Source organism: Saccostrea cucullata, unplaced genomic scaffold, assembly GCF_032062105.1.
Source record: "Saccostrea cucullata isolate Sc308-1 unplaced genomic scaffold, CSIRO_AGI_Scuc_v1 ctg9434, whole genome shotgun sequence".
Taxonomy (NCBI): domain Eukaryota; kingdom Metazoa; phylum Mollusca; class Bivalvia; order Ostreida; family Ostreidae; genus Saccostrea; species Saccostrea cuccullata.
This window is the reverse complement of record NW_026939043.1, coordinates 48,804-54,803: the sequence shown is the minus strand read 5'-3', so window position 1 is coordinate 54,803 and position 6,000 is coordinate 48,804.

Below are 6,000 nucleotides of genomic sequence, written 5' to 3'. Positions count from 1 at the left end.
TTTTTATTTTAAAAAATCTGTTAAAATAAAACAAACAATTTAAGTTACTTCGTATTCTTCTTTTTTTGGTTATTGTAATAAAAAATTGATAACATATTTCGTCTTCAAAAATGTATTTGTTCAATGGTTGGCACACTGTAAAAAAATAACTAGTTAATGTCATGAAGAAAACAAACTAGTAGATTCACTGTCCATACAATCACTACCTTAATAGTAGTTTTACCAGATATTGGTATATTTACTAGATAAGTTTGGTAAATTTAGAATTGATGAGTAACTTTCACTATATCTAAGTAACTTATCACCCCCGCTCCACAACTTTTTAACCAGTAAACTGAAAGTTTACTAATCACGACCAACGCTTTACGAAACACACTAGTTAAATTCACTAGGTTTTTCTTTCAGTGCAAATTTGTTTGCTTTAAATCACTTAGATACTGTTTTTACTCATCTTTGAAGGCCAACAGTTACTGCACATTTATATACCTGTTCCTGGAAAAAAAATCGCAAAAAGATTTTTTTACTGTCAGATTTAAATGGTATATTTTCATGTGGAACTAAGGGATTAAAACTCGTAATCAAGATCAACTACAAAACGAAACACTCTAAAGTCTTCGATAGAACCTTGCTCTTTAATGGAAAAAACACTTTTTAATCTTTTTTTTTGTATATTTTTCCAATCTACAATGCTGCAAATATGAATATTAAATATTAATGATCATAGAATAAAAAAACTGCCGTAAACTTTAGTGTCCTTACTTAAGAAGTTACCACTGTATAGTATCCTTTAAAATTCTTGAGAGAAAAAATCATTATTTCTTATTTAGCAAATTAAAAAAACCTGTTGTTTACATTTGATTGCTACTTTATTATTATTATTTTTTTGTATATATCAAATTATTATTTTTGGATGGTTTTATAAAGTTATGTAATAAAAGGGGTCACTTTGTCATATTCCGGAATTTTAAAGAAGAAACTTCTGCTGCCAATATTGTCTGGTTCTCACCATATCATATCCGATGTGGAACAGGCAAACAGTAGTGGCCTATTGAGACATCAACTGTCAAAAATCTCAATAGCTGAGGCAGAGGACAAACTAAACACCCCACAGAAATCGCTACTACAGGGATTCATTCCAGAGTCAAAATTGTTAATTTTATTTGTGATTAAAGGACTGGTGCACCATTGGTCCAACCCCAAACACCAGAACTATTGAGGCCCACAAGTACGCCCATTTCCTCCTTATCTGTAAGAAAAAATAAAAGAAGTATTTATTTTCTATGAACATGTATTTGATTGTCTTTATAATAATTTGGTGTTACAATGTATGTCTCTAAAGTATGAAAATGATTTCTCCAAAATATTGTAAAATCAACATATCAAGTGTATTAATTTTGTGTAACATCGCTTAATCCTGCAATAGATCTCATGCAATTACAAAAATATTCCTCTTCTTTTATTCATTTTATTTTGCATTGAAGATATAAACTAAAAAAAGAAAATTGGAAAAAGAAAACTGGTTTTAGATCGAAGAAATTGCTTGCATTCAGATTTGAGAAGTGCTAAACGCGTTGTACAAGAGTTGGATTTCCAAGAGTGTCAAAAAAATTGCTTAGTACTATTATGTAATCAGAAATAGTAGCCAAAAAAGTAAAAGAAAAGCTTAATGGCTTATAGCGAACTACCTCACATTCTTCTTTTACATCGGTTTCTTTTTTTCTTTTACTATTCTTCTGTATTTTTACTTACAATACTTACAATATTGGAGAATATAGGTTTTTAGGAACGTCATCTTTTGGTCTGTCTCTAGAGAAATAAGTTCTCCGCCAAGCTGAGCACACACTGAGCTGGAGTAGGATGACGTTCTGTTTGTTGTGAATAAAATTTTAAAAAATGAGCCAGATTCTCTATTTAAAGTAAAACTAGACGGAGGACATCCTGAAAAGAACATTTATCAATCATCAAAACTATTTGTCGAAACTTTTGAGTTTTGTTGCAATAAATAACAAACTAAGATTACAATATCATTGGTTAAATATTTTCAAAAAAAACAAAAACAAAAAAAAAAAACAACAACAACAAAATATGATAAAATTAAGTATGTCCTTTAATGGTTCATACATCGACTTATTTTAAAAACAAAATATGACAGGAAATGCGAATTTCAAATTTCAATATTGCAATGTTTTTTAATTGTTAGACTTATAGCTGTCATCTCGTAGGCCTCTACTCCCGCTTCAGACAATACAGGTGTATAATATGTGTAGAGATTAGAGATAACATTTTTCGTCTTTGGGTTTGTATAAGAACGTTTGACAACTCTTCTCGTCTGTACACAATTTACCACACTGTAACACACTGTACTGTCCCTCCAAAAGATCTACATCATTGGTCTTTCTGATCAGACCCTCGAAAAAGCTTTACTATAAACTACAAGTAAAACTGTTTCCAAATTATTTTGTTTAAATTTTGTAACAATTATCAAATACCAATTTACGATACATACTACATGTAAGTCTAGAATATTTTTATAGATCATTTATGATTGGCCCGGGTTTTATTAAATTTGATCATTTTACTAGTTTATTATTATCTTTTTTGGCTTTTATTTTACGCATAATGATTAAAGCGAGGGGAGAGTACTTTTTGGGTGTCTGATTGCTGAGAAGCGATAAAACTGTTGACGTACGTATACTGTTAAAGACTTGTAAACACAGTATAATGAGTATATACACTATAAGTAAAGAGATCACAAGCCAAATTAAAAAAAAATCAGTTTGTAACTGATTGATTTATTATACGATTTCTTCAATAACCAACCGACTCTCAAACACTCGATAGACACTGTGTCTTAAATCCTAATAAGGAAACATTTTATTTTCTATTTATATCGAGATGTTTTCATTTTAGATGATAATTTATTATTTTTTAAGAGTAAAGATAATTATACTTCACACAAATATGTTTATAAAAAATAATAAGTATATCTTAACATATAAACAATGAGGGTCGAAATAAAATATTTCTTGCAAAAATGTTTGTTTGTTTGTTTGTTTGTTTGTTTGTTTATTTTTTGCAAGAAATCAGGATAGTACTAACCAAAGTGCAGAAACATCCATCAATCAACACCACTAGAAAGGAATTTCTTTTCTTCATGATGAAAGATATGTCAAAGGTTTAACCGCCTTTCTGGGAGTTGTTCGCAATTACAGAAGTAATTTAAACACTAAATCAAACTATTGATTATATTTGGTAAAAGTAACCCAGGACAAACACATCTTTAGAAAAGGACCGGTAAATGTCTCAATATTGTAAAGCCATTTCTACAGAAATGAAGAAAACTTAATTTGAGGTAAAAAGTTGTCAGTATCTTTCACAAAGTCAAATATCTAAAAATAATACCTGGTACTTGATGCTGAACATTTAACGAAGCACTCTCCAGGTCCTACAGTGGAATTAGAACCGTCGACGTAAGGATTAACTCCATACTTCGCGACTTTACAGAGCAGACGCTGTAACCACTGTGCCACTCTGAACCTATACGTCAATTTTCACCGTCAATTTTCATCGTCAATTCTCATATATAAATCAATTCTAACCGTCAATATTCTCACCTATACGTCAATTCTAACCGTCTATTCCCACCTATACGTTAATTCCCATCTACACGTTAATTGTAACAGTCAATTCTCAACTACACGTCGATTCTAACCGTCAATTTTTACGTAAACGTCCATTCTTACCGTCAATTCTCACCTATACATAAATTCTAACCGTTAATTCCCACGTATATGTCAATTCTAACCGTCAATCCTCACAATCAATTCCCATCTATACTTCAATTCCCACCTATACGTTCGTTTTAACCGTCAATACCCACCTATACCTAAATTCACACCGTCAATTTTCACCTATACGTCAATTGTTACAGTCAATTCACAATTATACCTCAATTTTAACCGTTAATTATCACCTACACTTCAATTCTAACCGTCAATTCCCACCTACACGTCAATTCTAACTGTCAATTCTCACCTTTAATTCCCACCTTTACGTTAATTCCAACTAATATTTCAATTCTCACTTTCAATTTTAACCTAAACGTCAGTTCTCATTGTGAGTTCTCACCTATACGTCAATTGTAACAGTCAATTCCCGCCTATGTGTCACTTTTCAACTATACTTCAATTCTAACCGTTTATTAATACCTATACGTCAATTCTCACCGTCAATTCTCAACTATACGTCATTTCTTACGTATACGTCAATTTTCATATAAACGTCAATTCTAACCGTCTATTCCCACCTATGCATCAATTATCATTGTCCATTCCCATGTATACATGTACGTCAATTCCAACCGTCAATTCTTACCTATACGTTAATTCAAACCGTCAATTCCCAACTAAACGTTAATTTTAACCGTCAATTCTTACCTATACATCAATTCAAACCGTCAATTCCCACCTAAACGTTAATTATAACCGTCAATTCTTACCTATTCGGCAATTCTAACCCTCAATTCTTACCTATGCGTCAATTCTAACCGTCAATTCTTACCTATACAATTTTATCCCTCAATTTTAACCGTCAATTCCCACCAATACGTCAATTCTCACCGTCAATTCCCATATATACGTCAATTCTAACCGTCAATTCCAACCTACGAGTCAATTCTCATTGTCAATTTCCAACTAAACGTCAATTCTCACCTATACGTCACTTCCCATCTATACGTTTATCCTAACCGTTAATTCTCATGTACACATTAATTCTAACCGTCAATTCTTACCTTTACGTCAATTCTCACCTATACGTCAATCCTGACCGTTAATTCTCATATACACATCAATTCTAACCGTCAATTTTTAATTATACGTCAATTCTAACTGTCAAATCCACCCCAACGTTAATTCCCACCTATACGTCAAATCTCATCGTCAATTCTTACTTATACGTCAATTCTAACTGTCAATTCCACCCCTAGGTCAATTCTCACCTATACGTCAATTATCACCGACAATTTCTACCTATACGTCAATTCTCACATACACATCATTCAAACCGTCAATTCTTACCTATACGCCAATTCTTACCGTCAATTCTCACCTATACGTCAATTGTAACCGTCAATTCTCACATATACGTCAATTCTAACACTCAATTCTTACATATTCATCAATTCTAACCGTCAACTCTTACCTATACGTTAATTCTAACCGTCAATTCCACCTATACGTCAATCCCCACCTATATTTTGAATCCATGCATGGAATACCGCTTTTATTTTATACAAGCATCCATTGAATATTTAATGATTTTGCGATAACACTGTACAAGAAATATAAAAAATTCTCCTTCGATGCTTAAAAACTCTATGTTTATTGGTACTTTAATTAAGAAAAATATGAAACATTGCAGTTATCATGTAGTCCAATACCCCCTTATATATTAAAATGAAAGGCCTGAAGGGCCACAATGGCGCCGCGCTTTAGATAGGGCAGTGATACCGTGAAATTATTGGATTTCCAAGCATGCTTAAAAGTATGCATATGTCTGCAGAATTATATAGCTTAGTTGTATATCTAGATAAAATACCCCGATTTAAACATTTATGAAATAAAAGCATTCAACTCATATGATTCAGCTGAACGGCTTGAGAACAGGTTTTTATGTGTAGAGTACCCCGGTAAAAGAGAATACTTGCCAACACCCATGCCAAGATGTAAAAATCTTGTCATTTGTGTGTTGATAATTCTTATATTAAAAAAGGCTTTACTGAATTAACTTACAATGACAAAATATTTTTGATTAAATTGACATGTTAAAAAAGAATATTGAAGGTTTCATTGTCCAGGATTGACCTGAATTACGGTAAGTGTGCATTTAAAGAAAAGCCTTTTCAATTTGTGCTAACAGGGACTTATATCATGTATATACTAATATACTGTTAGTATATAGGTCCCTGGTGCTAAATTTGAAAGTAATTTCAATTTTAGG